The 23,445-nt window shown below is 35.3% G+C and overlaps 1 long non-coding RNA gene across 1 annotated transcript in view; it reads right to left on the bottom strand.

Annotated features, from left to right (window-relative positions):
* The window catches only part of LOC145538668 (uncharacterized), an 89,905-nt gene that overhangs the window by 63,977 nt on the left and 2,483 nt on the right, over positions 1–23,445 (bottom strand). Inside the window, exon 2 of the long non-coding RNA XR_014077159.1 lies at positions 4,897–5,296. This is a non-coding gene — a long non-coding RNA (uncharacterized LOC145538668). The remainder of the gene's footprint in view (positions 1–4,896; positions 5,297–23,445) is intronic.

Genomic DNA, 23,445 nt, shown 5'->3' on the forward strand with positions numbered 1-23,445 from the left:
ACCTACATCGAAACACATAGAGGATGCAAAATAAAAATGGCTGTGTACAAATATAAGGAATTGTCTCTGTCTGATCACATCCTGCCCAACATTTAGACTTAGAGAATTTCAGATTCAGCAGAAGTCTTACATATAATTCAGCTAATCCTCACTGTTCAAAGATGAGGAAACTGTGGCCCAGAAAATCTAAGTGTCTTTTTCAATTTTTTACAATGAGCTAATGCTAGAGAAGGATTGAAAACCACAGGCTTTTTTTCTAATTCATAACTTAATCATCTAATTGTTTTTTTTCCTTGATTGTCAGTTCCCTATCTCTAAACCTAGATTTAGGTTTCCTAACCACAACAGAAGGGACACAGCATGCTAAAGAATTAGTTAAGTCGAATTAAAGAACCCTATTTACTTAAAAAGAGAGAGAGAGCAAGATAGAAGGTTTGTTAAATGCTAAGAAGTTCATAATAGTCTAGTCATCTGACACAGGTTCTTAGGTTTCAATTACAGGAAAACATTATTGCCAAAGTCCACAAGTGCTATCCTAATTTTTCAGATTACTTCCTCAGAAAGTGTGCTTTTGATCTGTTCTTCCATAGAAGAATAAATGTGCAGACTTCAATGCTTAATAAAGTTGAAAGCTTCTCCCTGGGGTAACTGAAATTCTATCAAAGGGGCGATAGACCTGGTTGCAGCTGCAACAAAGAAGTGCCATATAAAGCCAAGTGGAAAGCAGTTAAACATCATTGGTGGTACAGGGCTATTGAACACGGTCATATTAATTGGAATCTATTGCACAGGACATTCCACTACATGCTGGGCAAATGACCCTGAAAGTTTTGAGTCTCTCCAGTGTATAAAAAAAAGTTCAGATGTAAAAATAATCATACAGATGGTGGATTCTCTATCCTTGAATGGGAATAGATACCCTGAGATATAGGTGGCTGAAAAATTTCTTTTTTAAATAATGCCCTTTGAGTGAGTCCCCATATATGCATCTTCTTTTACAATCACTTGAAAACTTGTCTTCTAATAATTTCACACAGAGCTTTCACCATAGCAACATTCAAAAGAATAAAACTAATGAAACACAGCAACTTTTACATTTTAACTTTTGTGCTTTGGGAAAATTCCAACTAAAAGATACAAGGCAGTTCAAGTTGGAGTTTCTTTATTGCTCCCAAAGTGAATAACTTCTAATATAATAGAAAAATTAGAGAATTTTAAAGCCAAGGTAGTATGGAACATGTTTCAGGTACACCAGGATGCAACCCTCCGCACTTCTGATTTAAATTTCTATATCCTTAGCTGGTCATATTGTTCCTGATTTCAGGTTGTATGTAAAGAGCAATTGCCATATTTGTCTTTTAGACAGAAGTATTTCTGAGCTTTATTATAGGCCCTTTATCTTACTCTTTAAGCAAAGTATTAAAAGAAAACCCCACAAGATATAATACCATCGGTGGGTAATCTTGAAATGTCAGAATTGTCATCAAGATATAGCTACCTGATAAGAATAATCCCTTTCGAAGTTTCCCAAATTTTGCCCAAGTTTATAAATAAACGACCTAGAATACAAATCAGTGAAAACATAAGCCCTAGCTAAATGATGACTAGAGGGTAAATGTCCTTTAAAAGTACCACACTTTAAGCCAGCTTTCATTTACTCAAAACTGGAAGCCAAGACATTACTTTGTTGACAAAGGTCCATATAGTCAAAGCTATGGTTTTTCCAGTAGTCATGGATGGATATGATAGTTGGACTATAAAGAAAGCTGAGTGCCAAAGAATTGATGCTTTTGAACTGTGGTGATGGAGAAGACTCTTGACAGTCCCTTGGACAGCAAGAAGATCCAACCAGTCCATCCTAAAGTAGATCAATCCTGAGTATTCATTTGAAGGACTGATGCTGAAGCTGAAACTCCAATACTTTGACCACCTGATGCAAAGAACTGACTCTTTTGAAAAGACCCTGATGCTGGGAAAGATTGAAGGCAGGAGGAGAACGGAATGACAGAGGATGAGATGGTTGGGTGGCATCACCGATTCAATGGACATGAGTTTGAGTAAACTCCGGGAGTTGGTGATAGACAGGGAAGCCTGGTGTGTTGCAGTTCATGGGGTCGCAAAGAGTGGGACACGACTGAGAAACTGAACTGAACTGGAAGCCCCAAATTCTTATGTACATCAATCCTTTCATCAAGCTATGATACATACTAAAAAGATGCTGAGTTTATATTACATCCATGTCCTTGTCTCCCCCAGGGATCAACACATAATGTCGACTGGATTTTTGTTAACATATTTATATAAAACGTATCATTTGTGAGAAGTCCAAACACAGAAATCAACTCATTTGCAACCATCTTTTCTTTAATTAAAGCAGTTCAAACAACGATGCCTTTTTTCTTCCATAACTATCACAAGTATCTTCTTTATATTTACCTTTCTACCAACAAGTGAAATTTTGATGATTTCTACCTTTCATAAGATGATTACTTCAGAGTCAATTGGAGCTCCCAACAGGTAGGAATTATTATTGCCAAGGAGAACAGGGAGTTATTTACAACCAGAGCTCATTAGAGAATAGTATCTATGGAAAACCTACCTCTTTGCCAAAGGTCAAATATCAATGAATACAGTGTTTAGATAGCAGCAACATGACCTCTTGAGTCACACTCCACTGGGTAGACTAGAACTCATAAAAGATAAATGACATAGGAAAGAGTATGATATTCCACTCCAGGCCTTGCTTCCCCCAGGTAATGTCTTGCATTGAATGAAAGCCAAAACAAGATTTAATGGAGATTACAAGATAGGCATATTAGGCCCTGCCAAATTTTCTCCTTAGATTGAGTAACTCTGGTCATCACTGCTTTCACTAATGATTACAGTAATAGTCCAACGTGGTTATCACTGAAAAAAAGGTTAGCAGGATATTAAATGAATCATTTTCCTACCAAGTCTTTATTGTTCTTAAAGCTATCTCCCACAGCCCTTTACTAAAATTGCTGTGGCCATAATATTCCGTGAAGGATGTGAACAAGCACTATTCTATAAGTGGTCTCACTATAAAATACTATGGAAGATAGTAATCTGTAGTGAGAATATGCTTTTCCTAGATTACCTACTTTCATAAATGTGTATCACCTAATATTAATATTACTCAAACTATTTATCTGTATGCATACTAGGTAATGAAAGTTGAAAATTTTTTTCGCCGGAGTACAAATGTTTTCAAACAATCATGTTATTGTTGTGTTATTTTTCTTAGTGGCTGGTAAACTGTGATCATTTTACCTACCTAAAAGACCTAGCAGAGACATTTGAGGAATGCTTGATGGTCCGCTTAACTAAAAATCAGTCATTGACAAAATAGCACTAGATTTGGAATCAAACAAATCTAATCTGAATTCAAACTACAATACCTATAAATTCTGTGTAAATTCTGAACATTTAGATCAGATTATATAAATTCTCTAATCCTCAGTTTTTTCATTTCTAAAATGAAATGATAATACTTTCAACACAGAGTTGTTATGAGGATTAAATGTGATAATAAATTTAAAATCCTCAGCACATGTCAGACACATAGTAATTACAGGGATAAATGGTAGCTATCAGGGCCACCAACAGACTTTACAGGTCTTTTGAATTAGAAAAAGCCCTGTGGGGACTCCATTTGGAAAGCAGAGCATGAAATGAATTTTAACATCCTCTGGCCCCCCAGCCAGGTGTTTCTGTACAGTGTACAAACTGTACAACTGTACTTAGAAGCCTTGGGAGGTACTATCAACTACAGCACATAAATTTCTATCATTCAAATAATTCCTTGTGAATAAGCTTTTTCCTCTCTCTAGGAAGCCCCTGCTATTTTGATATGCAACAAAAATAAGAAGATGATGAGACAGATAATTTCACATACTACTGGTGGAAGTATAAATGGTATAATATTTCTTGAGGTAAAAATGGTAATATTCACTAAAGTCTTAAACAGATTTATATCTTTTGGTTTAGTAATTTCATTTTGAGACCTAAAAAAAATCAGAGATACAGAAAAATATTTGTATAGCGTTATATATAATAGTAAACATTGGAAACTATCTAAACATCTGATTATAGTGAAATGAAATACTATGCATCACTTAAATTGCTTCTCAGAGAAGTTTCAATAGTAGAGCAAAAGCTCACTAAAATGCTGAGTGGAACAAGCAGAATGCAGAATTACATATTTATATGATTCCATTAAAATATATTGAAAAAATCCTGGGATAAACTGACAACAGGTGATTCCCCCCCCCCCCCCTGCATTGCAGGGCATGCAGGATCTTAATTCCCCAACCAGGGATCAAACCCACATCTTTGCAGTGGAAGTTGAGTCTTAAACATGGGACCATCAGGGAAGTCCCTTCAAGTTCTTCTTGACACATTCTCCTTAGACTGAGCATTTTTATTATTATAAGCAAAAAAGGAAGTTTTATTCTTTTAATTTTTGAAAAATTGCTTAGAAGAAGAGATTCGTTAGTTCATTAGCACTGGTTCGTTAATGAATTAACTAATAAGCAACACAAAGAAAGAATGGGTAGGTAATTTAAAGTGGTGGGGAGGAAGATAAGAGGAATTCCTAGAACTGAGATTACTTTGAGGAATATGAATTACACAGGAGAGGGTAGCTGAAGCTTTAACTTGGTTGCAACTAAACAGTATAAGGGATATCTGCTTCTGGACAAATATACCAAGGTATATCTGGTTCTGGAATAAATAGAACCAGATATACCCTCCCTTCTGAAATAACCAAAACCCTAACAAAATATATCAAATGATAGTTTTAAAGATGTTGAACATTAGGCGAGAAAGAATAGTGACCTCTGAGTCAGAAAACAATAAAATGAGTTTTACATTTACCCAGTTTACTGCCTTGAGAAAGTTTCCAGGCTGTGACGTAGGGAGAAATATCCACGTAGTCTGTCTTCCTGACTTGAAGAATTAAAGCTGGACTTTTGAATGACCAAAAGCTGGACTTTTGTATGTATCAGTACATACATCACTTTACAAAGCAGAGTCCCAGAGAGGAGAAATCTGAATTGAGAGAATTTCAGAGGTCTATACACGTAGAAGAGGTAGCCCAGCAGAATACCAACCACGATGGAGTGGAATCCACTACTCCAGGAAGTGCAGACTCCACAGGGCGGAGCCCTCCTGAGGAGGCGATAGAACACCGTCCGTCCTGAGGCCCTCTCAGAGTCGCCCGTTTTCTGGATGTGCTTGTCACTGAAGATGGGCTCCCAGTGTGTCGCTGAGTCTTCTTAAACAGAAACAATTATTACAGTAGTTTAAGCAGAGAGGGCACAAAATAACAACCCAGGTGATAGGCCAAGAAACAGTGAGCTCCCTAGAAGAGTTTGGAATAAGGAAGAGCCATCCCAATAGCTGCTGCCTGCCCCAGAACTAGGGGGAGCTGTTTGAACTGGAGGCACCAGAGAAAGTTTTTATCAGGTTTTTGTTTCATTAGTTAACCTGGTGGAGAAGGCAATGGCACCCCACGCCAGTACTCTTGCCTGGAAAATCCCATGGATGGAGGAGCCTGGTAGGCTGCAGTCCATGGGGTCGCTAAGAGCCGGACACGACTGAGCTACTTCACTTTCACTTTTCACTTTCATGCATTGGAGAAGGAAATGGCAACCCACTCCAGTATTCTTGCCTGGAGAATCCCAGGGACGGCGGAGCCTCCTGGGCTGCCACCTATGGGGTCGCACAGAGTCGGACACGACTGAGGTGACTTAGCAGTAGCATACACGTTCCACCTGGAGCTGAGTACTGATCAGTACATACATTAAGAAAACTACTAGAGACTGAAGAAAAAAACATTCGATAATCCTCAGACCTTATACAAGACTGGAGAGAAAATATAATAGAAACTGATCTAGAAATGACACAGATGATAGAATTAGTAGATAAGAACATTAAAGTATGTATTATACCCAACACTCTAATTATATTCCACAAGTTCAGTAAGTTAGAGGAAAGACTGAAGATATGAAAGATTTTTTAAGACACAGATTGAATTTCGAAAGATGAAAAATGACAATATCTGAAATAAAAAATACACTTGATGGAATTAACTAGAGGAAGAAGTTAAGGAGAAAAAGTTAGTGAATGAAATAATGTGGAAATAGAAACTAGCCAAATTAAAAATACAAAGGGGGAGGACTTAAAAAAAGTAACAGAACATCCAGTCTGCAGAAGAGTTTCAAGCAGCCTAACCTAAGTGAAACTGAGGTCCCCAGAGGAAAAGATAGATGGGAGGACAGAAAAAACTTTAGAAGAAATAATGGCTAAAAATTCCCCAAATTTGATAAATACTGCAAACCCATGTATCTAAGAGTCCCAGTAAACTACAAGAACAAGAGACACAATGAAAACTATAGCAAGACATATTATAAACAAATTTCTTAAAATCATTGATAAAGAGAAAACCTTAAAGACAACCAGAGGAAAAAGGATATATTATGTACACAGGAACAAAGACTACAGATTTCTCACTGGAAACAATGGAAGCTGGAAGATAGGAGCACTTTTAAAATACTGAAAGAACTAAACTGTTTACCTAGATTTCTACACTCAGCAAAAATATCTGACAAAAATGAAGGTAAAATAAAAACTATTTCAGATATACAAAGGCTGAAAGAATTCATTACAAGCTAGCAAGACTGCACTATAAAAAAAAAATGTTAAAGTCCTTCAATCAGAAGGAAAATGATAACAGAATGAAATCTAGAACTACACAAAGGAACAAAAAACACCAGAAATGGTAAATATACAAATAATTAGAAAGATATTTTCTCTTATTATTTAAATTCCTTTGAAAGGAATTGACTGTTTAAAGCAAAATAATAATGTCTTGGATTTCATAAAATATGTAGAAGTAAAATGTATGACAATAATAGTACAAACACTTGAAACACATGGAAGTATATTATTACAAAGTTGTTATACTATGAGAGGTAATTTAATATCACTTGAAGACGAATTATGATGTCTTAAAGATGTATGCTGTAAACATGTAAACTCTAAAACAATCACTATATAACTATCAAAGAGTTACAGCTAATAAACCAACAAAGAAAGAAACTAAATGTTAAATAAATAAAATAAAAATGTTCACTTAATCTAAAATAAGGCAGAAAAAGAGAAAAAGTAAGCAATAAACAGTTGGCACAAATAGAAAACAAATAGCAAGATGACAGATTTAAACACAAACATTTCAATACTCATATTTAATGTAGATAATTTAAACATCCCAACTAAAAGACAGAGATTGTCAGACTGGATAAAATAAGAAGACTCAACAATATTCTAAAGTCACTTAAAAACAAAATTACAAATAGGTTTCATATTAAATAAAAGGAAAAATATGCCATGTTAACACTAATGAAAAAGCTGTAGAGACTATATTAATATCAGACAAAGTAAATTTCAGAGCAAATAAAGTTTCCAAGGATAAAGAGGGTCATTTTGTAACCATAAAGGGATCAATTCATCAAGAAGACAGAATAATTCTAAATATGTACATACCTAGTGCCAGCACATTAAAATACATGAAGCTAAAATGGTGAACTTCAAGGTGAAAAAAGCTTGCCATTAGATTTCAGAGATTTCAATTACCCTGTCTCAATAATTGACAAGTAGACAAGAAATCAGCAAAGGTATAGAGAACTTGAACAACACTATTAACCAGTTTGACCTAATTGACATTTATTGAACAAACACAACAGCAGAATGTACATTTTCTTTAGTGAATCTGGAACATTAACAAAGCTAGACCGTATATCCTGGATCATAAAACAAAATTTAAAATTTTGAATGAATTAAAATCTTTTAAGGTATGTTCTCTGAATATAATTACTTCAGATATCAATAACAAAGATTTCTGGAGAACAACCTAAAATTTGGAAACTAAAAAACATGCTTCTAAATAACTAATGGGTCAAAGAAATCAATAGGGAAATTATAAAGTCTTTGCAACTGACATAATATGAGTAGAGTATTGCAAAATCTATGAAATACACCTTAAGCAGTTTTTAGAGGGGAATTTATAGCATTAAACACCTTCCATGGATGAGAGCTCTCAAATAAGTGATCTTAGCTTCAACCATTAGGAACTGGGAAAACAAGATCAAATGAAACCCATAGTAAGCAGAACAAAGGAAATAATAAGACCATAGCAGAAATTAATAAAATAGGAAACAGAAAAACATTAGAGAATAATCAATAAAAACAAAAGCTGGCTATGTGTGAATATTTATAAAATTGACAAACATACAGTGAGACTGATCAGGAAAAATGAGAAAGACACAAATGAAAGATCAAGAATGAAAGGTGAATAAACTTCAGATACTACTAAAAGCAGATACTAAAAGTATAATAAGGGAATATTATGAACAACTTTATGCCATGAAATTCAACAATTTAGATGAAATATTAAAACTCCTTGAAAGATGCAAACTACCAATTTCCTTTGGAAATTTCAGTTCTACTCAGGCAAAAGCAGGTTAGTATAGAATTGAAAGAGAACAGAAGTAATTATGGAAAATTATAAGGCATAGTTACAATGATAGTTTTTAACATACAGAAATTTTTAGTTCCTTTGTGATCAGTTCTCTAGCAAAAAGCATCAGTAGAAGCTGAGAATATAATTTTGAATGTGTCAAAGATGTGATGGAAAGCATGTCTTTTTTTTAAGACCTAAAGGGAGGCACTGTTTTACATACTGTTAATATAAGATCTTATGTAAAAAGTAATGTTAATGCAGTGATTAAGATAAAATTAATAATTCTTATATGCTCCAGAATTATCTTTTTATGAACTTGGAAAAATATCTATAATATTCATAAATGATATGAAATGAGTATAACATATAAGGGGCTTCCACAAATTAATAAGAAAAATAAATGAGGCTATATAAAAATGATCAAAGGATGTTGATATTATGATAATTCACAAGAAACATTATAGACATCCATAAATTTCAAATTATTAAAGCATCTTCAACTTTACTAGTTATCAGAAACACACAAAGTAAAATAAGGAGATAGCATTCTATTAGCAATAATGGATAGCAATCCATTAGATTGACAATAAGTAAAGGACCATAATAATAATCATTGCTCTTAATGAAGAAATGGGAAGTTTCAAATTTCCTTTTAAGGATGTAAATTGCTATAGCTTGAGAAGAGCAGTTTAACGTTACCTAGCAAAGTTTAAAATGCATATACGATGAAGCAAGGATGTACTTCAATGATGCAGAAACAGCATTTGAGTTTTGCCAACCTCCGTGGCAAAAATGCTCAACAAACTAGAAACAGACGAGAACTTCCTCAACCAGATAAAGTACATCTACAAAAAAACCTATAACTAGAGATGCGGATTTGATCCCTGGGCCAGGAAGATCCCCTGGAGTAGGAAATGGCAACCCACTCTAGTATTCTTGCCTGGAGAATCCCATGGACAGAGAAGCCTGGTGGGATATAGTCCATGAGGTCACAGAGAGTTGGACAAGACTGAGTGATTGAGCACACACACAATATCAACTAGATGGTGAAAGACTGAAGACTAGATTCTTTTCCCTAAGATCAGGAATAAGCAATATATCTGCTCTTGCATTTCTATTCAACCTTGTACATACTGTAGGATCTAGCCATGACAACTGGGAAAAAAGGAAAAGGAGTAAAAGACATCCAGATAAGAAAGGAAGGGCAAAACTCTGCATTTGAAATTGATATACTCTTATATGTAGAAAATTTTAAGAAATACACCAAAAAGCTACAAGAACCATTAAACAAACTCTACAAGTTTGCAAGATTCAAGATCAATATACAAAATTCAATTATATGCACTAGCAATGAAAACCCGAAGCAAAATTAATTTTAAAATTTCCATTTATAGTAACATCAAAAATAATAAAATACTGAGGAGAATTCCCTGGTGGTCCAGTGGTCAGGACTCTGCACTTTCACTACCAAGGATGAGGTTTCAATCCTTGGTCAGGGAACTAAGATCCTGCAAGCCATATGGCATGGCCAGAATAAAAGAAAAAAGATGTCTGCATTCTCTGGTTTTGCGGGTACTTAAAACTGAGTCTTTTGTCTGCTTGTTTTTTAAAATTTGACCACACTGTACAGCACGATGCAGCTTGCAGGATCTCAGGTCCCCAGCCAGGGATAGAATCTAGGCCACAGCAGTGACAGCACAGAATCCTAACCATTGGATCACCAGGGAACTCCCTATTCATAAAGATAGCTTTATGAGTCCTTTGGTGACTAACCTGATAGGCCCTTCCAACTACAACACCCATGACATGGACCTTTCTTTCTGTGTTTACAGCTACTGATCTATCCTTAACTTGTCAGATTCTCTGTAGGAGACCAATCACTTTCCCAGGCAATCTTCTCTGACAGATGTCTTGCTTTGTGAAACTATGAATTTTCCTTATTATTTAAGTTAATTGAGTTTTCCTTTTTGGTTATCTGTAACCAAAGGCACTTTTACTGATAATATTAATATGTTAACTTTTTTCTCTTTCTGGTATGGCTTATTTATGGACAGGGAGTGGCTTATTCTATGTTTGATTTCTCTTCAGGAAATTTCAGTGGTCCTGTTTTGGAAACTCTAAGCTTATTGCCTTCAAGGCCTCAGAGAATATTGAGAAAACTAATAAGTTGATCATGATTATGAATAAAAATTATAATAATGAATTATTTTTAAAAGTCTTGAGAATCTTATCCAAAAATAAACTAAGGGCAGAGTTCCCGGATTTTTCTTCTCAAACCTCCCTAAGTGAGTTTTTTTCTGAGATTGACAGATTTTATTTTCACTGTATTTTGAAAATTAGATGTAATGCCCATGTGTTTTAAGCAGTAACTGTAACATATTTGCCTTAAAAACTGACAAGAAATGAAAAGAACTAGAACAAAGAGCACTAATTTTGTACCCAGCTGCATGCTAAACACACAATGAGCCAATTTGAACCCAAATATAACTGCTATTTTCAGATGTCTGTTTAATTTCATAAGTAACACATGAATGTATTCTATTATGAAAGATTCAAACAATCTCCAAGTTCCTTTCCTTTTTATAACTATTTGCATACATACACACATATAACTTTAAATATTTTATATAAATGTAGTCATCATGAATATACTATTCTGCGGTTTGCATTTTTACTTAATAATTTATTTTGAAAAAATTTCCAAGTCAGTATACAGGGCTTGGGCTTCCCAGGTGGCTCAGTGGTAAAGCATCCGCCTGCAGTGCAGGAGACACAGGTTCGAACCCTGGATTAGGAAGATTCCCTGGAGAAGGAAATGGCAACCCACTCCCGTATTCTTGCGGAAAATCCTATAGACAGAGGAGCCTGGCAGGCTGCAGTCCATGGAATCACAAAAGAGTTGGACACAACTTAACTAAACAACAATACAGAGATCATGTTAACAACAACATAATATTCAGTAATGGAGTACATATAATTTATTTAGCCGTGTCTAGTAACTGATATTTAGATTCCTTCCAATTTTCAGTTGTTACTGTATTTCAGTGAACCACAAACATTTCTTTATTCATATTTTTCTGTAGCATTTAAAAAAATGGAGACAGTATATACCAGGAACAATAAAATATCCTTTAACTCACTCCCATATGCTTGCATAAAGTTCTTGCTTCAACTGCATGTAAAGAATTATCTAAAACAGGGTGTAATGATATATCATTTGAACAAATAGGTTACTACCTGTATGGACATTACCTAAAATAGTATACTTAATAAATGTCTCGTGTCTCAAAATGGAACTGCAACACACAAGTTCATGAGCTGACTAACCTAATTGAGAATGCAAGCTGACTTTAGGCATGGCCTAATAGACCAAATTTCTTTTTCCCTTCTTTTCTTGCCTCCCTCCCCCTCTTCTTCTCATACTTGTCAATATCACTAGCCATTTTTTAAATATGTTAGAATACACCTTCCATGTCTTGGTACTTCGATTACACACTGAGGTATATTTGTGTAATAATTATTACATACGGACAACTATTAATACTTGATGTTTCTAATCAAGAGATGTTTCTAATTTTCACCATCATAAGACTAAAAGATCAGTTTTTAAAAAGCAGTCCTCTTTTAAGCAGCTACAGAATTACACTTGTCAAGCTATTTGTTTTTCATTATAAGGGAAGAATTGCATTATATTTTTATTGCCTGAAAGAAACCCGTGCTGTGCTTTTCATGTTATCATGTAGTCTATAAATAGATTTTTCTCATTCAGCAGAAAGGAAGCAGAAATTTGATAAGTTTTACATAAGGTATCAAATATTCCTGGGGTTCATGGGTCAACAAACCAACACCAAATGTCCCTCACATATTGCTGTCTGCATTAGCAGTAATTCTTAGTTTAGCAACCTAAGAAGAATATTGTAACAGAATCAAGGTCTGAAGGCATCAGAGGGTATTTTTAGACTTCTGTGGGGTCATGATCTGCTCTTTTTAGGTGTGGATTTCAGGTATTAAAATTCAATAACTAGTTTTCCCAACTTCGTAAAGCCCTTAAGACAAAATGCATGATGAAAAATTCCTTGGGGTCCTAACAATAACAAAAGATACATTTTAATTTTAATTCCAATATTCTTTTCAGCAGTTCTTCAGCTTGTTTACTGCTGTGTCCTAGGTCTTTCCAGGCAGCCGGTTGTAAAAAGCTTCTGTGATTTGGCAGTTCAAGAGCCCCACACAAAGTTATTCCAATTAGCACAAAGGCCAGGTTAGATGTCAGTCAAGTGCAGTTACGACTTCCCAGGCGCTGCTAGTGGTAAAGAACCCGCCTGCCAACGCAGGAGACATGAGACTCAGGTTCTATCCTTAGGTGGAGAAGATTCCCTGAAGGAGAGCATGGCAACCCATTCCAGTATTCTTGCTTGTAGAATTCCATGGACAGAAGAGCTTGGCAGGCTGCAATCCATAGGGTCGCAGAGTCCAATACTACTGAAGTGACTTTTAACACACAAGTGCAGATTTAGATAACATTCCTTGTATAAGGAAGGAACTTTGCTAAACAAAACATCCAGTCAGGTTGAATTTAATTTAACCATACTAAAGGACAAAAACATTTGGAGACTTTGTAAATAGATTTCTTAGAAGGCTATAAATCTGGCTTAAGTCTCTCTTGTTGAGTCTTTTTAGAAATCTTAGTTAAACTCTCAGGATTTTTGTACTAATACCCAGAGCAATCTCTTCGAACTCTGACCAAAGATTTTTTGAAATGTAATGAGTTAGAATAAGGTTTGCATTGTATCTGCAAAGGTGCTTTAAATTAGGAAGAATTTTCAATCTGGAAAAGAATTTCATTCTAATTCTGATTCCACTCTAAATAATCTTAGGTAGTTGTCACAAGCATTTCATATCATTTATAAATCATAAATGCTTTCTCAAATTTTGATTGTATGATGACAGTGTTATCGAGATTTTTGTTATCAGTGTTATCAAATTTTTGAAGTATGAGTTTAACATGGTTTTATTAATGACAAAGGAAAAAAATAAGTGAGTGCTATTATTGGCTCTTAATTTTGCAGCATATGCAATTTATTTGATTCCTGCTCATTGTTGGCATGAGATTGGGACTGTGAGAGATGGAGGTTCCATTCATTATTCATTTTCTTTGACCACAGTTTGCCAATTTCACCATGCACCTCTTGGCTGCTTCCATTTTGTAGACAAAAGTAAAAGGCAGAGAGATGTTGAATAACTTTCCTAAGCTCGCATAGCATTTTAGCAACAAATCAGAATTAGCTTTCTGGAAATTTCTGGGATGTGACTTAACCCACCAAATGATCTTAAAATACCAATGCAGTGACTGAAAATAGAAATGCACTGTAGCTGATGCTGTACAACAGTAGTGCAGAGTCTTATTATTTTTATCATTTTTCCTAAGAGGAAAAGAAAGAGCAAAGTATATAAACAGAATAAGAAATATAAATAGCCCATTAACATATAAAAATAGGCACCATCACTAAAAAAAAGTAGATATACATGGAAAAAGTCTACCAGAACACATACCACTTAATAGTAGTTACCTTTGGGAATCAGGATTGTGGAAGGAAAGACATTTTTTAATTTAAACATTTTTGTATTGTTTATATGTGTTTAATACAAAACATGTGATAGTCAACAAATATTTATTGAAGTTCTACAGCATGGTATTTGGAATATATCAGTAAACAAAATAAAAATTCCTGTTGCCATGAAACTTATATTCAGCTTCTGTTACATTATAGTTCAAAAAACAGCTGAGGAATCTAAGTTTCATTCAAATAACAGCAGCAGAAAAAATTAGAGAGAATTGCTTTCTCAAGCAACGTTAAATTACATTGAGGTGGATTTGCTTGTTTGTTTTTAATGACTATGCAAACAAGAGACCTAAATGAAGGTGGAAAAAGGAACAAAACAAAAAATAAAAACAGACCTTGGGGACAGACAATATTACAGTATGTAAACTATATTTATCTCCAATACCAGCCATGTCTTATGATTTCAAAAAGTCTAAAGCATGAATCACAAAACAAAGTAAACCAAGAATAAGGGTTAGTGTTTGTATTTGCATTAGGATATGGTTTTTGTAGCACTTTTGAGAGACTTTTTATTTTTTATAACTTGAGTATACAGATGACAGAAAGAGGAGGAAACCTTTAAAGGAAATGAGAGTGTAACAAAAAACAGTCTGAATCAGGGCTTTGAATTTTAAGCCTAATTGTCAGCTACTGTTGAAAAGGTATTATAAATGTTCCAGAGCATGGGAATTTACTGCACTGCAGCTGAATAAACCAGGGGGGTCACATGACTGCTTCAGAATCTCCCTTTAATTAAAAATTGATTCACTTCTTTCAAGGGTGACTTATATTTCTGACAATATCATCCATTATCAAAAAGGTAACTTACATTGTCCCATATTTAAAAGGTACTAATTTTTATAAATGTTTCAAATATCTTCCAGACATGTATGTGAACACTACACTATTCATGATGTGGTTTAATTCAGGTTTAACTTTTAAATGTTCTTAAGTTTATACTTGAAGATTTTCTTTGCTGCATAATACATTTTTTTTAATCTGATCTTGGATGTTACAACAAAGTTTTCAAAATGTTATATATACATCATACTGAAAAAAACACTAGTTTCCAAGTACTCATCTGAAGCAATCATAGCTATATCCCTACTGAATTCAGTAAATTGTTTTATAAAGAGCTACTGTACTTATGAAGGTAAATTCTATATCATATAGTCATTCAACTTTCATTCTGTTAATTTTAGATTATGAAATATATACACGCATATATTACATTCATATATACCATATTGCATATACTTTATATCACATATGTTCTTTATGTATTGTATGTACATACTTTTTCTTAATTTATTTAACTAGTGAATAAGGAAGGGAAGTGAAGTGAAGTTGCTCAGTCATGTCCGACTCTTTGCGACCCCGTGGACTGTAGCCTACCAGGCTCCTCTGTCCATGGGATTCTCCAGGCAAGTGTACTTGAGTGGTTTGCCATTTCCTTCTCCAGGAGATCTTCCCGACCCAGGGATCGAACCCTGCTCTCCCACATTGGAGGCAGACGCTTTAACCTCTGAGCCACCAGGAAAGTGAATAAGGAAACAACCAAAATAACACCAGCGGAGAATGATTTCTTATTAATATTTGTAAGGTATTTAATATTGTTATTTTCAAATGTTAATGCTTATCAGTTAAGCTTCCCATATTTTAGAATCCCATTTTCCTGGGAAAGAGATGAATTATATATTACTAAATGAATCAAAATATTCTTGATTCTTTTACACATGATTCTTCTAAAAGTTTCTTGGTGAAATCAAATAGTCATCCAAGAATTGGTAGATATTTTTTAAAATCTCTATGATCTTTTATTGTTTAGTTACATTTTTGTTTTTACCTCCTCAATACAGAAGTTCAGTTTTATGAAATATGAACTAAATTGATATTGAATATCATGAACTCCTGCCTAGAATTCTGAATTTATGAAGCACAAATTAATTGGACAGTTTGGAAAGGTTATTTTTGCTGAGGTATTAGGAATCAGGAAGAGTAGGTGTTGATTCTATTTCAGTACTAAATTAATTCCATGTCAGTGAAAATACACCCAAAGTAGTTGCCTGTTGTTTAGTAGCCTTCAATAAAGGCTAAGGCAAAGGAAACAAGAAATAAGTAAGAATTAGTGAAGACATAAATTTTCCAAGAAGTGACACAAATGTTTTCCCTCATTCCTCAGAGCAGTAATTCAATCCTCAGAGCAGTAATATCATGTAGGAAATGTTATTCAATGGCTTAGAGATAAGAGAAAGTAACTTTCTCAATGTCACACAGTTGGTCAGTGGCTGTGTGGTACAGTCAGTATTGGTGACTTTAGAAGTCGGTGCTTACTGTACTCTGCTACCCATCTGCTGCTAAGTCGCTTCAGTCGTGTCTGACTCTGTGCGACCCCATAGATGGCAGCCCACCGGGCTCCGCCATCCCTGGGATCCTCCAGGCAAGAACACTGGAGTGGGTTGCCATTTCCTTCTCCAGTCTGATTGGGCTTAATTTGCTTTTGTCTCTACTGTTAATTTCCTATTTTCATGCTTTTTCTTTTACACCATTTCCCTTCTTCCTTTCCTTTTTCAATATGAGTGGAGAAGGACAAGTAAACAATAAATACTGCTTCATTGTACTGGGAAAAATATATCAAGGACATCCTAGATATTTTGCCTTGTTTATTTTCAATTCCTTATAGTAACGGTGAATAACAGCCATCCTAAAAGGTTCTATCATTTAGGTACTGGAAGGAAATAGATGGCATACTCAAATTGGATAATTTGAGGAGACTTTTTAAAAAGAGACTATTTGAGAAGTATCATCAGGATATAGGGAAACTATGTGAAATAGTACAATCATAGTTGGGCTGCTAAGGGTGGAAGGTTTGGGCTGGGAGTGGATTTGTGGCTTCCTTTACCAAGAGACGCAGAAAGCTCTGTGAAGAGGATCATCTGACAGGTACTCTGATCTTTAGTCAATGGATGCAGACAGATGTAGGGTGGTGGAACCAGGTCCCATAGCTCTCTGCCCTCTTACCATCTCCTACTGTGTGCTGTGCTTAGCCGCTCAGTCATGTCCGACTCTTTGCGACCCAGTGGACTGTAGCCTGCCAGGCTCCACTGTCTGTGGGATTCTCCAGGCATGAATACTGGAGTGGGTTGCCATTTCCTCCTCCAGGGGATCTCCCCAACCCAGGGATCAAACCCGCAACTGTTACTTCTCCTGCATTGGCAGGCAGGTTCTTTTAACACTAGTGCCACCTGAGAAGCCCAGCCCCTACCCAAAGCTGAAAGGCAAAAAAGCCTGTGATGCAGTCAGTGCAGGTCAGCCTCCTAAGGCACAGGGCTAGCTAAAGAGTGGAGAGAGCCTAGAGAGGCAAACGGAAGATATCCAGCACAAGGTCCAAATTGTGGTGAAAAGAAGCAGTGCATCTACTGGAGCTAAGGGGTATTTCTTTGTCTTCCAAAGCCTTTCATTTTTGCTAATATAAGAAATAGCTTTCCCTGATTAATCCCATCGGTATTCATGTAATTCCTTTGCACAAATTGCAATGACATTAAATATTTTATCTGTGTGTGATTAATTTCTCATTTCTTTCATGCATATCATTTCTAAGTTTATGCAGTGTGTATATGTTATATATGCTACTACTGAATCAAAAAGGGGCAGCCTGGAGCCTCTTAGGTCGGATGGCTAGGCCCTGGTACTATAAAACACAATGTTGAGAGTAGCTATGGCCCCCAGACTACACTAGCCTCAGGCAGACTGTATCACACAAAGCTTAAGAATAAGGGCACTGAGCTCCCTATGTTATGTGGCAACTTCATGTTGTTGTACAGAGGAAACCAGCACAACACTGTAAAGCAATTTTCCTCCAATTAAAAAATACATTAAAAAAAATAAAGGTGCTGAATCCCTGGGATGAATCCCACTTGATCAAATGAAAGAGACTTATAGACTTAGAGAATGAACTTATGGTTGCTGGGGGAAGGGGTAGTCAGGGAGTTTGGAATGGATTTCTACACACAGCTCTATATAAACTGGATAACCAACAAAGACCTCCTGTACAGCTTGGAACTCTGCTCAATGTTATGTGGCAGCCTAGACGGGAGGGGAGTTTGAGGGAGAATGGATACATGTACATGTACGGCAGACTCCCTTCTGTTTACCTGAAATTACTGCAGCATTGTTAATTGGCTCTCAGTTCAGTTCAGCTCTGTTCAATCACTCAGTCATGTCCGACTCTTTGCGACCCCATGGATGCCAGGCCTCCCTGTCCATCACCAACTCCCAGAGTTTACCCAAACTCATGTCCATTGAGTCGGTGATGCTATCCAACCATCTCATCCTCTGTCGTCTCCTTCTCCTCCTGCCTTCAATCTTTCCCAGCATCAGGGTCTTTTCAAATGAGTCAGTTCTTCACATCAGGTGGCCAAAGTATTGGAGTTTCAGCTTCAATATCAGTCCTTCCAATGAATATTCAGGACTGATTTCCTTTAGGGTGGACTGGTTGGATCTCCTTGCAGTCCAAGGGATTCTCAAGAGTCTTCCCCAATACCACAGTTCAAAAATATCAATTCTTTGGCGCTCAGCATTCTTTATAATCCAACTCTCACATCCATACATGACTACTGGAAAAACCATAGCTTTGACTAGACAGACCTTTGTCGGCAATGTACTGTCTCTGCATTCTAATATGCTGTCTAGGTTGGTCATAACTTTTCTTCCAAGGGGTAAGCGTCTTTTAATTTCACAGCTGCCGTCACAATCTTCAGTGATTTTAAGCCCCCCAAAATAAAGTCTGTCACTGTTGCCACTGTTTCCCCATCTATTTGCCATGAAGTATGGGACCAGATGCCATGATCTTAGTTTTCTGAATGTTGAGTTTTAAGCCAACTTTTTCACTCTCCTCTTTCACTTTCATCAAGAGGCTTTTTAGTTCTTCTTCACTTTCTGCCATAAGGGTGGTGTCATCTGCATATCTGAGGTTATTGATATTTCTCCCAGCAATCTTGAGTCCAGCTTGTGCTTCATCCAGCAAAGGTGTTCCTCATGATATACTCTGCATATAAGTTAAATAAGCAGGGTGACAACATATAGCCTTGACGTACTTCTTTTTCTATTTGGAACCAGTCTGTTGTTCCATGTCCAGTTCTAACTGTTGCTTTCTGACCTGCATACAGATTTCTCAAGAGGCAGGTCAGGTAGTCTGGTAGTCCCATCTCTTTCAGAATTTTCCACAGTTTGTTGTGATCCACACAGTCAAAGGCTTTGGCATAGTCAATAAAGCAGAAGTAGATGTTTTTCTGGAACTCTCTTGGTTTTTCAATGATTCAGCGAATGTTGGCAATTTGATCTCTGCTTCCTCTACCTTTTCTAAATCCAGCTTGAACATCTGGAAGTTCACTGTTCATGTACTGTTGAAGCCTGCCTTGGAGAATTTTGAGCTTTACTTTGCTAGCATGGGAGATGAGTGCAATTGTGCGATAGTTTGAGCATTCTTTGCAATTGCCTTTCTTAGGGATTGGAATGAAAACTGACCTTTTCCAGTCCTGTGGCCACTGCTGAGTTTTCCAAACTTGCTGGCATATTGAGTGCAGCACTTTCACAGCATCATTTTTTAGGATTTGAAATAGCTCAACTGGAATTCCATCACCTCCACCAGCTTTGATCGTAGTGATGCTTCCTAAGGCCCATTTGACTTCACATTCCAGGACGTCTGGCTCTAGGTGAGTGATCACACCATCGTGATTATCTGGGTCATGAAGATCTTTTTCGTATAGTTCTTCTGTGTATTCTTGCCACCTCCTCTCAATATAGTCTGCTTCAATTAAGTCTATACCATTTCTTTTCTTTATTGAGCCCATCTTTTCATGAAATGTTCCCTTCATGTCTTTAATTTTCTTGAAGAGATCTCATCTTTCCCATTCTGTTGTTTTCCTCTATTTCTTTGCCATGATCACTGAAGAAGGCTTTCTTATCTTTCCTTGCCATTCTTTGGAACTCTGCATTCAAATGGATGTATCTTTCCTTTTCTCCATTGCCCTTGGCTTCTCCTTTTTTCACAGCTATTTGTAAGTCCTCCTCAGTCAGCCATTTTGCTTTTTTGTAATTTTTTTTTCCTTGGGTATGGTCTTGATCCCTGTCTCCTATACAACGTCACGAACCTCCGTCCATATTTCTTCAGGCACTCTATCAGATCTAATCTTTTGAATCTATTTCTCACTTCCACTGCATAATCATAAGGGATTTGATTTAGGTCATACCCGAATGGCCTAGTGGTTTTCCCTATTTTCTTCAATTTAAGTGAATTTGGCAATAATAATCAGCTATACACCAATACAAAATTTAAAGTTTAATATAAAAAAAAAAGAAGGGCGCTGAAGCCAAATTCTGCTACTGGCTAACTGTATGAGATTGGGCAGATTATTTCTTTTTATGTTAACCTATTTTTAAAATAAGGAGTAATAATACCTTCTATTTCAAAATGGTGTTCCTAGGTTTGGACAGGTGAACACGTGCAAGGTGATTATAGCAATGCCTGACATATAGTAAGCACTAAACAAATGTTTACTTTTATTCTCTCAAAAATTAATGTTTTGGTGCAACACAAACTGGTTGATTACACGAATATTATGTGTATTAGTAAAGATAGTTTAAAATAAATTACAATTAAGAAAAGCAAAAAAAAAAAAAAAAAGAAAAGCAACTCAAAGTGACTTTGAGACCACACAAAGAAACATCAGAGCAAAAAACACATCTAAATGACTAATTTGCAGTCAAATAACATAATCTCAGAAACCAAATTTGTAATCTGGGGTCTTGTATCTAATATGCTTAAAGTTTAAGTTGACTACTATATTTCCTTCATTCTAAAATATTTTAGCAAGTATTAATTTTGGGGTCATTCCAAGTGACCACAAGCAAGTCAAATTGTATTTCTCTTGGCTTCTTTTAGCTAATCTCTTGTTTCAAATGTCTTGAATCAGTCATGTTCCCACTCTGTCTCCAGCTCCGCTCTTGTTTCGCTCAATGCCATTTTATTCAGTATCTTCCCTGCTCCTAGGGACAATGCTTTTGCCACCATTCTTGTTCCCACAGTTCTCTAGTTAACTTTGCCTGGTTTACACTTTTGGCCCTGGATTATTCTCTCTAGAAACCTGTAGCTTTATCAACTATGTCCTTGTCAAACAATTTTTGCCTTATACAAAATGATTGCCATTGTGTCATCATTTTCTATCTTTCCATAACTTTTGTGGATCAAAACACTGAAAGCATAGAAGGCATGCTATCATAGATAAATGAAAAATTATTTAGTAGTAATCTAACAAGCTCAATGTTTTCCAAATGTAGGGCATGACTTAATTATGGGTCATAAACTAAGCTAAAGTTTAGTTGGCAGTTTCCAGAACTTTAAAAATTAGGCAAAGTACAATGAAATATGATAAAATAAAAAACCAGAATGTAACTATAAAAGTACTTATTGTTTTATGAAGCTTTTTTTTTTTTTTTTAGTTATTTATATGTATACATGCTTGGTCACCATCTAAAATACATATCTTACTCTAGATCAAGATATAAAAAGTTTGGAAGCCTTCTAATACATCACATTTATTTGTTGTTTTCAAAATTCTCTTATTTCTTTTTGTAAAGGCATTTGTACATTTTCAATTAGATTGTAATTTCTTGAAGGAAGGTACTCATTTACCTTTTGTGTAACAGCTTCACAATTCAATTGAACCAACGTTATTGAAAGCCTCAAAACATACTCTACACTAATCTCCAATATATACTGACCATCTTGACATCTATGCAACTAAAGAAAAATGAAAGCAATGATAACTAAAAAGAAGCATTTAAATGAAATATCCAATTATAATAGGTCTCCAACTTGTCTTGTTATTTATGAGACCCATTACCATTTGTTAGTACCATTCAATAAAATGAAAAAAATTGGTTATATACTATATGCCAAGCCAGGCATTTTGCTAGGTGTTTAAATTAGACATTTGATTGATATAAAATTCTTCTCCCAAAGACTTCATGATGTACAAAGAATATGTATCTTCATGAGATAGGATTGAATTATAATTATTAAGTATTAAGGTGTTTTTGTCTCACAACAGCCTCATGAAGTATTTAGGAGTCTGAGCTTCCATTGCAGGGGGCATAGATTCCATCCCTAGTGGGGGAACTTAAGATCCTGCAAGCTGTGTGATATGGGAAAAAAATTTTTTTGCGTGGAAAATGCAATAATAATAATAATAACAAAACAGTATCATTAAAATGCCTTCACAGTATATTTATCTAGAAAACTGGTGTCTTTGAATGAGGGATTATCAAGAAGATGAAATTCAGAGTTATCACACTTGTTGAGTTGCTATGAATTAATTATGTATTATTCCCCCAAAATGTCATCTTACCAAGGACAACCTTTTCCCCAAGAAGATAATGCTTAGTAGAGAAGAAAAAAATGTTTCTTTTTTCCTGTCATGGTAGAAGAATTTGCAAAGCAAGATCAGAAGAAGAAATAAAATAAATCTTTAAGTGACTTTCAGGAAACAAAATTATAATAAAATATCAAGATTGCTTGTGTATATTAATAATAAGTTCTCAAGCCATTTCCTAAGTGAAGTTATATATTATTTGTTCTTTCTCATGATGAATGCTGAGCCACTCAGCAACAATATGATCTATGAATAAGAGTATTATGGTTACTATTTTCATATTAAAGCTATGTACAATGTAGTTAGTAAGTTGGAGAATTCAATGGAAATTGAAGATTCAAGAGTTATATCCTTTTTCACTTTTCTCCCATTCTTTACTTCTTTTTTTTTTTTTTTTACTTTTTATTTTTATTTTTTTATTTTTTAATAAATTTATTTATTTTAGTTGGGGGTTAATTACTTTACAATATTGTAATAGTTTTTGCCATACATTGACATGAATCAGCCATGGGTCTACATGTGTTCCCCTTCCTGGACCCCCATTCTTTACTTCTTGAGGAGTGGATGGAGAATCCACATAATTTTAAAGTTTTACTCAACATATGCCCATATGTGTAATTATGGCTGATTTGCATTGTTGTATGGCAGAAACCAACATAACATTGTAAAAATTTTTAAATATTTATTGAAATAAAAATGGAGAAAAAAAAGAATATGACATTCAAAGAAATTGACCATGTCTTTTCTTGCTCTTTACATAGCTAACACTTAGCAAATAGTTGACATGTTGTATATATTCCAGAAACGTTTAATTGATGAGTGAACAAAAAATTATAAGTATCAGATACTCTTAATGTCACACTAGAATTTT

The sequence above is a fragment of the Giraffa tippelskirchi genome, chromosome 2 (assembly GCF_054371585.1).
Source record: "Giraffa tippelskirchi isolate mGirTip1 chromosome 2, T2T-mGirTip1v1.2.pri, whole genome shotgun sequence".
Taxonomy (NCBI): domain Eukaryota; kingdom Metazoa; phylum Chordata; class Mammalia; order Artiodactyla; family Giraffidae; genus Giraffa; species Giraffa tippelskirchi.